The sequence below is a fragment of the Coturnix japonica genome, chromosome 5, assembly GCF_054131305.1.
Source record: "Coturnix japonica strain WE chromosome 5, WE-NBRP24, whole genome shotgun sequence".
NCBI classification, from domain to species: domain Eukaryota; kingdom Metazoa; phylum Chordata; class Aves; order Galliformes; family Phasianidae; genus Coturnix; species Coturnix japonica.
Window position 1 is genome coordinate 27,920,810 of NC_140667.1, and position 13,928 is coordinate 27,934,737.

Here is a 13,928-nt window from a genome sequence, read left to right on the forward strand (position 1 = left end):
TTGTAACAAACGCACAGCCTGTGAGGCAGCTGTGGTTTCACCTGATTTCACGTTGTTTATGGCAAATAGTTGTTCTTCTCCTTCCAAACTCTTCTGCCTCTGAATGCAGCCCAGCTTGGCATGGCAGCACTTTTCAAGCTGTGAAGCAAGGTGAGAACAGCTAATGAAGCCTGACACACATGCCACATATTTTCTCTCTAACTATTCCTCATAGCCACTTACATGCAAGCACACAACAGTTTTAATGAACTGAAGTGAGGGGCTAAAGACATTGGGAGGCAGTGGGTAGCATGCAGTGTCTGGCCTGTGTGCAGGCCTTCTGCAGGATATTCAGTCATGGCTTGAGTCCCACAGGCAGTGTATGATGGCTGTTATTGTTCTCTGGCGAAGAAGTCCCTCCGACTGAAAGCAGCCACACACTGGAAAGCTGATCCTGCCAAGATGCACACTGTATTTGCTCTGTGAGGCAGTTGGGCCAGTACTTTTCATTACTTTCAGAATCCACCACTGACGAAAACGCAGCTCTTTATAAGGTGGGACGTGTTTTAAAGGAAAAGTTGGGGCAGATTCAACTGGTATAAAGCTGCATAGCTTTATTAAAGACCGGGGGGTGTTGCTGATTTATACCAGCTGAGAAGTTGGCTAACGTTCTTTTGGAGCCATCACCTCTCCCATTTGCAATTGCCAGCTGAAAAGCTGGGAAATACAAGGAGAAATGAAAAATGGAGCACATTTATGTGAAAAGGCTTCTATGCAAAACAAATGTCTGCTCACTGCACATAAGCTGAAATAATACAGCCGTTATTGGAGCTGTGCTACAATAAAATAAGCTGGATGAGTCAACCAGCAGTGCATCTAATCTCCACTGGCTGCCTTTCCGGTCCCCAAGCTCCCCATCTATTTTTATCTCTTCTTCTTCTTTTTTTTTTTTTTTTTTAATATACTTTTTGGTTTACAAGCAATAAATCTACAAATTTTGGGTCCCCTGTGTGCACTCTTGCCAACAGGCCATTCAGCAATCAGGACATTACCCAGACCACTACGGCTGTTAGGCCACAGAAGGGGGATGCTAGGAATCAGATTCAAGAGACACCATGTGCAGAGAGCATGGCAGCGCTACTGATAGTGTGGGGCATGGCAGACCCTTCTGTGCTGAAGGTAATGCTCAGCATGCAGATCAGCAGGCTGTACACTTCAGGTGGCACAGCTGTGCCACTGCAGCTTGTGTGAGTATGGCAAAACATGCTCTACTGATAGATGTGCAGGGGTGTGAATGCCTGAGTTGCTCTGGGATGAGCTTGTTTCCAAACCTGCAGGAACACAGCTTTGGTCCAGTGCTCTAGCCAAACCTCATGACACAGTGTAGGGCATGTCCAGACAGAATAACACAATGTGCTCGACGGTCCTGCTGTGAACTGTAGAAGAGCTAACACTAAAATGGCACGGGCAGTCAGAGCCTGCTTCTGTGACTGTACAAAAACAATGTAAGTCCTTTATTTTTTTTTTCCTGTGGGGAGAGGTTTTTAGTTAAACTAAACGTGTCTGGTCCATCTTAGGATGCTAACCATGACAGGGTATAATTTAATTTCAGAATCACTGGGCAGGTGACGGGAAGCACTTCCATGATGCCAAATTTTAGTGTTGTTTGCTGGCTCGGTGTGGTAGCCCTCTCTTGAGAAAAGTGTGGGTGCAATTTGGAATCGTGATGTTCCTGCTTTGTTTTTCTCTGGTAACCAAATTAAAATCTTAGCAATTAAGCTTTTACTTTACTAATTTTTCTCTGCTCTCTTTAGTGATTTTGTTACAAACACATCCAGCTAGTCACCTTGAGCTCATATATGCTGGGAAACATCTGTTAATTGAATATTAAGATAGCCTGAGTTTTATAATGGAAAGAAACTGCTGGGATATTATGCTAGCATACAGCATTCTCTTTCATTCCAAGAGTACGTGCTTCAGGGAGCAAGGGAGAAGAGTGTTTGAATTTAATTTCAGACATTCACTTTTTAGGTGCCCCCAAGGGACATACCCATTTCCTATATAAGGTTTGGTCTGTTTGCAATTAAGCTCTCTTCTTTGCATATTTCCGGATAGATTAAAAATAGCAAAATCAGCTTATTCTTGGACTTCTGGAGATAAATAAAGCATTGCTTCCAGGGGTTTAAAAACATTGATCAGGTTTACAGATCTTGAAGGCAGAATTTGTCCACGAATTTTTTACGCTGGATAAACAACGATTTCCAAAGATAACAGAAAAGGTAGGAACACATTTCTAGAACTGGAGGCCTTTAAAGCTAAGTCACTTTTGCAGCCCTCATTTCTACATAAAATTTCTGTTGATAAGAGGTTGAATACATTTTCAATGCAGAAAGCTCAAGACCCATTCAGTCTGCTCCTACCACTCTCCCAACCAATGGATCAGTTCCAGAACTGAGAGGCTTTCTGAACTCCCATTACAGTTCTCCTCTTATTCTTTTTCTACTGGGATTACTATCATCAATCCATTTAATCCAAAATGTAAAGCTGCTTTTTGTGATGCAGCCATCCATTCTCAAGGACCTTGACAGAAACAACTCGTTTATAACGGTGCCTAAATTGTTATCAGATGGGAACAATTCCCATGCACCCCTAGCACCTTGAGGCTGGATACATGATAATGATCTGTACCTGATCATTTCTTCCTTGCTATTCAGCTCTCTGCTCATTTGGAGAAATTACCTATAACAAACAGGAGTCATTTTCCAAAGGAGAACTGATAACTGTGTTGCGGATTTAAGTTTCCTGAAAATGTTTTTGCTGTTTCCAGTTAACTTTTGCAGATTCCTCAGCAGTCAGTGCACCCTGATGGATCCAAAGCCACCGATATAATGGTTTTAATGTTAGTTATACACACTCTTCAGCGCCTGTTAGGCATTTGCTTTCAGGATACCTCATTCCCCCAGCAAAAATGTTGATGGATATTGAAACTGATGATTCAGGAGGGAGAAAAGATTACAGCACTTCAGTGTCCAAGCAAACAAATGGACACATTTATTGTTCAGAAGTACATTCCTTGGAAGATTTACAGGGTCGTTAGTAGAGGATAGGTAAAAAGCACAGTTGAACAAGATACAAATGAAGTGGCCTAAATCACCAGGCTGTGCTTTGTTTCCCCTCTACACAAAGCAGTGTAATAGCATGGTGGAAAGACCAATGGCCCATCCCATATCTCCTAGGAAGGCAGGAGGATCCTTCCAGATCACACTTAGTTGCTAGGGCTGTATGTATCTCACCCTAGGTGCAGCACTCCATGCCATAATCCTTATGGACATGAGCAGTTTTGAAGAAGTCAGTAGGACTGTTCAGTATGGCTGTTTGTAAGAGCTGGTCTTGCAGAACTAGCCCATGTTTTGGTAAAGAGAAGCAAGAAAAAACAAGTCTTAATATTCTGGCAATACATGTACTTCTCCTGAGGACCTAACAAAGACTCCAGTGTGTCACACAGACAAGAGGCATAAACGGAACTTAGAAAACAATAAGTTTTGCAAAAGCAGGTCAAAATGTGTGAAGATTCTTTTAAACATTCCTGGAAAGAAAAGTGCTACTGATCCTCCTTAGCTGTCAGCAACATTAAAGACATGGGCTTCTTTTTTGCCACTGTGGCCTCTAAAGAGTCGAGTTTCTGAGCTCCAAAATGTGCTCCTGCACATTTCCGGAACATTTGTTGGAAAAAAAAAAAAAAAGACCCTAAACAAGGAATAACCTTCTGTCCATCAAGCAAGATTTCACAACAATTACAGTACCAGACACTGAGAACTCTGCCTGCCTGGCCCACAGCCACACCACGGGCAGCAAACTTTCTAACTCTCGCAAACTAATTAGGATCAGGTCAGGTATGTGACTGAGAGAACTCAAAGGAGGTGGAGGATGAAGCAGGAAGCGGTACTGATGATTCAACCGGGGATCATCTTGAAGATATTTCTTAAGCTGTTTTTTGTTTTGTTTTGTTGTTTTTTTTTCAGATGTGAATGGAAAGTGATCTTATTTCTAAGAAAACAGAAAGGGAACACTTTCTGGTAGAAAAAGGAAACTGGGAAGGACAGTTTGCGTAGGTAGCAGAGGGAGAAACATCCGATTCGTTCATCATAGATTTTAGAATGACATTTTGTAGTCTCTAGTGGTAGAGTGGGACAGGTGACAAGAAGGCAGAGACACGGTTCTCAAGGCAAGGTTTCCTCCTAGTAAGAAACTAGAGTTGCAAGGGAGATATTTCAGAGGATTGAGTACATCTCACTCCACCTCTAGGTCTTTAAGATATGTCAGAATGAATGTGTAGAATCTTACATTATGGTTTTTGCTAGGAGAATAGTACAGTACCAAAATGCATAACCAAGAGAGGTTGAGCATTCTCCATCCGTGGATGTTTTCATGGCTTGGCTAGACAAAGTCACTGCTGATGTGTTCAAGTGCTGGCAACAGTTCTGCTTTGAGCAGAGTGATGGGCTAGAAATCTCCAGAGGTCCCTTCTAACCTTCTGTGATACCCTGAGTCTCATAGAGATTCCAGAGCTAAGCAGACAAGCAGTGTTTCAGACAGATTCTGCAGAACAAAAGCCCATGGATGGTAACATCTACACAAACAGCTCCAACCACTCCAGGTGTGGTAGATATTACCATCTATAGGCTTTCATCCTACAGAGTCCTTTGTGTAATGCCTTCTCTTGATCAGAGACTGGATGGCAGCAATATAATACAATACTGCTTATGAAGCAGCAGTACTTCTGGAACAATGATGCTGCTCAGTTCCCATATGCAACCAAGGCTTCGGCAAAGAACATGTTAGGTTCCTGCAGTGTTCCTGTGACACTTTTATAGCAACTGTGAAAGCAACAATGCTATTGTGCATTAATGGTATGCTGAGGTATTGCTCAGAGAGGGCAAGCTTACAGCTGAGTTGCAGGCTGCCATATACCATATTAACTTTTTTTCTTTTTTCTTTTTTTCTTTTTTGGGTGGTCTCAAGTCAATTATATCTAGCTGCTTCCCACACCAAATGGAACAACAGTTCTAACTAATAGTTCAGTGGGGACAATTCTAGCTAGGCTAACAGAGCAGAAATATGCACAGAAGTGACAATTCCTTCCATGACACCACCCCTTGCACCTTATACCACACTCCATTCAATCATCAGCCTTGGGACTGCTAGTCTTCAACATTCTTATCAGTGGCCTAGACAGTAGGATCCAGTGTACCCTCAGCAAATTCACTGATGACAATAAGCTGGGTGATGCAGTTCAAATAACAGAAGGAAGGAATGCCCTTCATAGGGACCTGGACAGGCTTGAAAGTAATGAGAAAATACTAAGATTTAACAAGGCCAAGTGCAGGGTATTGCCCTTGGGTCAGGGCAAATCCAGGGGGTTGGAACTGGATGATCTTAAGGGTCCCTTCCAACATAAACCATTCTATGATTCTATGATGATTCTATGATTCTGATGGTTTGTTCCGGGCACACTCATTCTCCCACCATTCAGAGACAGCTTGTACAGTGTTGCAACATCCTCATCTTTGCTATTTTTTTAATCACTCTCATAATCCCAATTTGATAGCGAAAAATACATTCATCTCCATTTTCTTCATAGAGAAGCCTAAACATTTTTAATGGAATCCTAAACAACGAAACTATGATGGCAGTTAAATAATAACTGCACAAAATGGCAGGATGTGCACTCAAAAGGATTCTTCATGTTAACTCAACAGAGAGTAAAAGCTTCTCACACTCTACAAATACAAATAATTATCTTTATCTACTTCCTAACAATGATATATGGATAAACTGTGTACACTTTCACATATACATCTGCAAGAAACCTCTTTTCAATACAGCTCCTAAGCAAAGGACAAGCTTCAACTCCTTGTGTGCTCCTGTTCTGCTTCCTCCAAAATTGTCCATTCCATATTAATGCCCGGCTGCCAAAACACATTAATTCCATAGTTGTATCCCTGTCATAAGCCATTAGTTCCACACTCTTACTACACATAATACATACATTCCACATTCTTTTCCTTAATATGCAAATCTTTCCAACCATGGTCCCCTTTGTTCTGGTGCCTCTCAACCCACCAGCATATGCAGGAGAGCTCACAAATTGATCCTCTGGGATATACACAAACATGACCAGTATGTTCTTTGTGATTCATATGTGACCACAGCAGAGATTTTGAGGTTCCCTCTCAAGCCTCAAATTGTTTAAGAATTGCCCAGATTCCTGACCCCTTTCATCTGCACTAAGTGGTTTACACTGGTTATTATGAATCTGCTTTCAAGGTTCCTAAACAATAACTGATTTTGTTTACAGTAAAAACTTTTCTACTGGCCCAAAGAAACATTCTTAGACAACACAGAGGTGAACAACTGCATAATTGCCACCATTTCCTGCTGTCAAAAATGTCATCAAGACCATACTGAATTCATGGCTATGCTTTGCATTCTATCAGCAGTAACATTTACAAATACTTATTTAACAAAGAGCGTCTCCTTTTCACATGAGGTCTTGATCCCAACAGCTCCTGTCTGCCTTCAAAGCCAGGAGGTGGAACCTACTTCACAGTTACTTGGATACTTTGCTTGCTCCAAAAGGCAGCAGAACTGACAATGCGAATCTCAGCAAAATTCAGGATGTTTCACTTACTCCATAAAATGCTTTTAGGCCACAAGGTTGTGGTACTCAAGGCTTGTAAAAGTGAACAAGGCTGTCTTTGATTCCCTGAGATAACAGCAGTACCTAGGCACTCAGAGCTGGCACAGCCCATGACAAAACCCTACTTTAGGGCACTGCTAATAGTACCTGGGGTGCAAAGTCAGAGCTTGCAATTTGGAGGGCATGAAGTAAAATCTTCCTATTTTCCTTATGGCAATGGCTGGCACAGTCTCTCTTGGAGCAGGGAAATGGCTGAAGAACAGCTGAGATCTTGGTATTATCAGCCAGATTTGTCACTATTCTTAATTTGCACACAAGATATGGTGACATGCGCATTGCATATGCTTAGACTGCATGGCTGAATGCTCATGTTATATCAAGCTGTGCATGATTTTACAACTGGCTCTGCTCCTTGAGCAGTGGGAGCAGCTCTTGAGCACTTCTGAAAGGCAGGCTACAGCTGAGTGGCTGCAACACTGACTCTCCAGTGCGATCTCTCCCCCATCCCATCCACCTCGCCTCCCCTATCCCTCAACATTCTTTGCTGCTTTGTTTATTCTGCAGAAAACATCAGTGAGGGTTTACGGCCAAGGTGAAACATTTTGGCAAACAGTTACTTTTCATAGCTCGGCTTAAAGGAAAAATATGAGGACTGCCCCTCCTCCTCACAGAAGGGGAAGGGTGGGGTTTAGAAATGAGATCTGGAAGCAGCCCAGCCAAATAGAAGGCTGGCTGCCCCACTAGTCCTTTTAAAGGAAAACTGAACTGGTTTTATTTTGGTAGAATGAACCATGTTGGCAGGAGAGCAAAGGTTTAACTGCGAGAAACTGCATTAATTTTTAGAGAAACCATTTAGATAACTTGCAGGAAAATCTTCAAGAAATGAGGATGTGTAAGGCTGAACATAATGTTTCAAGAAAATGTGTAAATCATACTGCAGAGATTATTTAAGACCAAACTGACGTACTAATAGAAATCTTTAATGGAGAGCAAGCTCTCACTACTAGGAGATGTACTCAGCTACCCCACAGGTCTTTTTTTTGTTTAACTTACGTGACTGTATAGAATTGGGGCCCTGAAAGGGGAAAGAGAAAAAAGTGGGCTTATGATCTTGGCTGATTAACAAATGACTTTCTGAAGCATTATGGTACTCTTTAGACCTGGATGGCATAGGCCACAGGTAGGGAGCTGCAGATTTCCCCAACCAGCTTAGTTTACTACTTAAGTTCTGTGATGGAGCAGAGAAGCTCATGGCAGCACCTGCACTCACAGCTGCAGGTCAGCTCTGGAAGCAAAGCAGTGACAAAGCCTTTAGCTGGGAAGTGAAGGAGTTGGTAGATGATGAGGAGGTTCCAGATATATTTGAAGGACCTGCAAGCAGACAGGCACCACTTCATTCCTCCCTGAGCTGCAGCTGCCCCTAGATGAAACAGCAGAGCTGCCTTCAAAACACAGGGGAGCTTAGTTTAGGAGGTGAGGAATTGTTTGTTTACTGTTTATCAGGAAATCTGAATTAAAACATCAGGAATAGCCCAAAAGTGTTGTGCTGTGCTGCAAAGATAAATGGAAAGGTCAGCTTGGTACTGAAGCCCAGATCTGCTCCCAGTCACGCTCGGGGCATTCTCTGCTCTCGCCATCTCAGCTGCTACATAACCTGCTGTGCAGAGGGAAGCAGAGCTGCCCTAAAGCCCTGAGCGAAAAGATGATGCAAGAGAGTACTCAGGAGCCATCTGAGAGCTGCCACAAGCAGTGCCACAGCTGAGCAGGACAGAGTATGCTGCCCATTTGATCCCCCTTTGCCCCTATCTGCCCCTCCTTCCAAATCTAGATAGGCTTCAAATTAATTTTACAATCTCAAGTGCTGCTAACTCAATCAAATTATGAAATAAAAGCTCATCCTAAGGGAAGGCAGAAATCAGTTCCCTTCTCTGTCTCACAGCTGTCCCTTCCTCCTCCCCATGCATTCCCGAAACCTGGGACTGTTCCAAGTGCTAAACGCACTGGAAAGCATATCCTTGGGCCAGCTGTGATCTGATCATGGCGCGTTGGCTGCGGGTGAATCAGAAACCAGCCGATAGGCCCCAAAACAATGCGGCCCCTTGTTAGGCTGCGAGAGCAGCCTTCTCCTGCAGCCCCCGCCCAGCAGCCAGCCTCCAGTAGAGCAGGGTGCCAGCAGCCTTCTGCAGCACGCCCTGCGGGATCCTGCCTGACAGCCCCATGCTGAGCTGCAGCACTTTCTGTTGGGAAGGACTTGTTCCTTGTGTTGGGAGAAAAGCAGGTGATCATCAAACCATGGCCTGCTGTTGGTATTTCTGCACAAGCTGCTGTGGGATGGCCCCGGCAGCGGCACCTGGTACTACAGTTCCTCTGGAATCCCAAGGGCTAGAAGCCTCTTGGGAAGCTTCTCATCATCAGCTGAGCAGCGCACGTATCAGGCCTAAGAACCAGATTTATCTGGCCTCTCAGCTTTGCCGATGTTTTGGAGGCTTTGTACACTTATGACCTTAAGTAAGCATTATAGAAATCAAGCAATGGCACTCTGCCAGAACCCTCCGTTTTTCCCAGCCAGGCTCAACAGTGAGTGAGGCTGCTCGCATCAGCAGGAGCAGAAGGAAGGGGTGAGTGGTGGGGCAGGGCTCACTCTTCTCCCAGCAGATATGCTGAGGGGACAGAGTACTGTGCTGAGGGAGAAGGGGCTGTGATCAGCATGGATTTGAGGTAGTTTAGAAAAGACTGCAGAGAAATGTATTCCTGCTGCTTTAACCAAGTCTCAAAATGAAGACACGCTACTTTACAAAAAAGTAGCATGTCAAAGCCCCAGTCAGGATTACCCACTGTGTTAGGCAGGACAGACCTATCTTCACAGTAAATACATTCTGCCAATCAGTTCCCACTACAGCTTTGATAAAGCACAACATTTTCCTTGCTTCCTGCCTCAAATAGCTGCCATCACAGCTGCATTTTAGTGGCTGTTGAAGATCCAAATACATTGATCCTAACAAATTCCAGCATAAATACCTGTCTTAAATTGGGACGCATTCAAATAAAAATATACTGTACAGGTGCAAGGCACTATTGATTGTTGATAAAATCAAAATGAAATGCCTGTTTTCTGTGTGTCCTGCTCTACCAAATAGCTTTAAAGGCTAGGAAAATTACATATCCTAATGTATGAAATACTTGATCATTACCAGTCACTTGCCTTATGGGGATACCAGCACTAGCTCTCAAAAGAAATAGAGCAGAAAGTTAATTTTCCTGAAAATTAGTGTTGCTTTGGATAACTGTAATAAGTAAGTTCTAATCACGTCCAAACTGAATTTGCAGCTGTGGCTCAGACATGTATATACTTTTCCGCTCTACTGACTTTTGCTGTGGAATTTCCATATTTTGAGCTGAAACACCTCTGAAGTTGGCCCTGATATTCTATTGTGCTTCAGTTGCATCAAAAGAGAAATTTGCCCAGCTAGATCAGACTGCAAAATCTGAGGTCTAAATCATTAAAATACACACTGAGGTGTGCGCAGAGATGAAATTTTTCATGAACTACGTCAGTCAACAAGAACCATGTACTGGACCATCACAACAACAAACACGGGGTACAGCAGTTGAACATAAAGCCCACAGAAAACGTAACATATGTTCTACTAAAACTTTATCTCCTTTCTGCAAAGAGAACTGTCAAGAATTTCTTGCAGCACGGAACTCAATAAATTTTCTTTGAAAAGTCGTGTGTCTGTGACAGAGAGAAAAAGAGAGAGAAAGAATTAGGCTGGAATGCTCTAAGGATGTATGCCAAGCTCTCCGCATCTGGAAAGCAGAAAGCAGAACTATATTTAGTGCACAATGACTTGCAATAATTTGTGAGGGGGAAATAAAGAAAAGAACAAAAAAGAGAGAGAGAAAAAAAACACAACAATACTTAAGTTGCTGCAGTGTTAGCCAATTAAATGAATTATAAAGAAAAAAGAAGAATCAAGCTGGGAAAAGGATAAGTTAAGCCCTGGGGTATATGTTATTATAAGAGCTTCTACAGTCAGAAACACTGTGTAGAATTAGCAGGCATGTTTATAAACATGCTACAGATAATGCATACTTCAGCATAAATACCACCTCAAAGAATGTACAAAGGATTTCTGGCACACAACAGTTAGGGCATTGACCTCTGCTGTACATTCATTTCCTTTACGTGGCTGAAATGGCCTAAATATGTTCCTGGGAAACTTTTTCCATAAGGTAATTGCAGCTGCAAAGGTAGCCCATTGAACGCATTACAAACTCTTCATCAAGTATGCCTCAGTTACCATGTGTCCTGCTAGGCCTTGTAAACAGAAAAACCATGAAGACTACCTTCTACAGACGCAGCACATTCAGAATGAAGATGGTAAAATACTTTCTAAATTCCTTATCATATACTTTAAAAGTTATTTATCTAAAATTTCTGATTTCCTCATCACATCTTGTTATAAAAACAAGACAGAGAACAACTACATTCCCATTCCACAGCTTGATTTGAACATTTCTTTGGCTCTTCAGTATCATTCTTGTTTCCAGATGGTTTCTCAGACCTGAGATCTCAGTACCTCAGATTCCCCATCGTTAGCAGTTAAAAGCACATCTCAAATAACAAATGGAACCTGTTTTCATTAAAGCTGAGATCTTATCTCACACAGTTTAAAGGACAACTAAGATGAAAACAAACAGCATTACTGACAAACTGGTAGTAAGTCAGTCATATTTATAACTGCTGAAGCATCTTCTGGTGCTTAATTATTCTAGCTTACAGCTTCTAGGCAGCAGTATGCTGCCAGGAGTTGTTGAAAGAGAGCATCATATGCCACTGCACAGCAAACAAGACCCTGGAACATGGTACAAGACAGTGGGGCCTTGGGAGTCCAGAGGAGCACAGCTACTCCCTGCAGTGCTAGGAGAAGAGTAGCCTGTTGCCTTTGAAGCACAGACTGAAGAGTCAGTTTGAGGAGGAGCAGGGAGTGTTTGTCAAGTCTGGTTGCTTTAGCCTTCCATCTTCATTTTGCTTGTACATACAAATAATAGAATGAAGGGGGAAAAAAGAGTGTCTTTCTGAAATGGAAAGTTGGGAAGAAGGTAAAAAACAGCAGCCATCTATCCGGCTTCAATGTTAGCTAGCATTTGAGGGAATCTGTATATTCACCTAATGACAAACTTCATGTTGTGGCTGTCCTAAATTAGTACACTCTCATGTGCCTCGTGTACAGATACATGAAGGTTGTTTTGAGATACACTCTTCCTGGCTGTGAGTATGTTAGACAGCAGTATCACTTGTATGTCAGTGCCCTTCATCCCTGCCCTACAGGGCTTTTTCCTAAGAAAAAAAGGAGGGATCTTATTTCCTGCTATATTAAATACATAGGTTCTAGGCTGTACTCCATCAACTACAACTAACCCAACAACATTTGTGATACAGATATATAGGTCCTGGAGCACAACGAAACCAGTACGCAGAAGCTACAGAGTAGTAATCAAGGTTCCAGTTTGCAGTGTGCTCACACACTCTTCACCAGTAATAAAACAGACATGCGTAATTTTATATGTTCTATTTTTTCAATGCAGAACAAAAGAAATATGGACACCTTCTGTACGGTGGGAGCAGAAGAGAAATGGGGCAACATAAGGACCAGGAGACAAGGATGCTAAATAAAGCAGGGCAGAGATTGATAAAACAGCTACAGAGATTTAACTGACAATGACAGGATCTGTAGCAATGCATACGGTGCAGCATGCAAGGGCAACATTATAGAACAGTCATGTAAATCTTTACAGCAATCCTAAACATGATACAAGGACTGGGGAAATAAGGACACCTAACTGGTAAAGTAAGGGGCTGTGCAGAGCTCTCTGGTGGGATTTGACTTATTCCACTAGGCAAGCTCACAGTGCCTGAGACACAAGACAAAAAGACTCCACAGCTTTCCTTAAAGGTCACACAGAACTTTTTCCTCATGCTTCACTCAGGCAGAGCATTCATGTATATATTTAAAGGAAAAACATACTAGTTTGAAGTATTAGAAATGAAAGCTGCTACAGAAAACTGTTATAAGAGCCAAGCAGACTTTGATACTGAAGCCTTCGTGCTTCACATTCTTTAGGCTCTGCGACCCTGTTAGAACTGTTGTCTACAAACACCCTGCTGAAGTCAGCAGAAGATGAGGATTTACTGTAATCACTACAGCACTGGGCAGTGAGTTAGGCTCGTTCCTGAACTGTTTCCTAAGAGATGTTAACCACCTCAGCTGGGTGCTCTTTGTAGTCATGGTAGAGGTCAGCTCTGTCTCTAAGCACAAATCAGAAAAGTAAATCTAGTCTAAACAATTCTCTGTACTGTTCCAGAAGCAATTAAAGGCTTTGTATCTTTCCCCCAGGTGTGAGCAGACACTTCCCACAGACAGCATGCACAGCAAGAGCTCAAAAAACATCAACTCTGCAGAAGAAAGTCGGAAAAAACCCACTGCTTTGGGCATGGAAGACTGAACTGGACAAATCAGGAACAGCTTCTCCAGGCACTGACTACAGCCTGTAGTTAGAGGAAAGTGGACATAAACCATTTCTGGCTCAATTCCTCAAACTCCATCAGGCTCTTTCTTAAAAGGTCAATGCTAACAGGTAAGATACCCACTCTTAGATTCTCTATTATTTTGCTAGGAATAAAAATATGCTCCATTAGCATAGCACTTTAATTCATGATATAGATACTGGTGCGCAGGAGACTAAAAGCATTCCTTCATCCCTGCACAGTACATTTGTAAACCAGTAATGATACGAAAATAATAGAACAGAATGGTAAAGTGAATGCTCATCCATTTTGAAACAGGTATCCTAGGTAAAGAGCATTTGTTTTTTCCCTTGTTCAGGAGTCTCCAGAAGTGGAATAATAAATACAATTGCTTGTAAGTATATCTATAATTTTAAGTATATGCCATATACCTAAAATCTCTCACTGATTTTGCAGGGAGCCAGCAAGAGTAGTCCTGGGACTCTGATACACTGCCCATGAAGCTCCAGCGTATTAACACTGACATTTCTCTAGTCTTCCAAACTAGAAATCTACCTTTGCAACTAGCACTCATGACAGCGGTGATGAAATGTGAGGTGATGAAATGTGAGTAGCTTAGGAGTCAAGAGTTTTTACACATTCTTATTTTTAAATCTTTTTTCTTTTTCCTTTCCTTTTCTTCCTATCAAAGTCAACACACTAATGCCTTCTGCAGGT

At 42.3% G+C, this 13,928-nt stretch overlaps 1 protein-coding gene and 1 long non-coding RNA gene across 10 annotated transcripts in view; one reads left to right on the forward strand and one right to left on the reverse strand.

The window, feature by feature from the left end:
- Window positions 1–13,218, forward strand: part of LOC107314957 (uncharacterized) — a 60,461-nt gene extending 47,243 nt beyond the window's left edge. Inside the window, exon 4 of the long non-coding RNA XR_014946645.1 lies at window positions 13,081–13,218. This is a non-coding gene — a long non-coding RNA (uncharacterized LOC107314957). The remainder of the gene's footprint in view (window positions 1–13,080) is intronic.
- The window catches only part of RAD51B (RAD51 paralog B), a 353,109-nt gene that overhangs the window by 23,802 nt on the left and 315,379 nt on the right, over window positions 1–13,928 (reverse strand). The window contains exon 11 of one of the 9 annotated variants that reach the window (XR_014946639.1): window positions 42–138. The exons of the other annotated variants lie outside the window; for them this stretch is intronic. The gene's annotated coding sequence lies outside the window, so the exon portion shown is untranslated. The remainder of the gene's footprint in view (window positions 1–41; window positions 139–13,928) is intronic. 9 annotated transcript variants of the gene reach the window in all.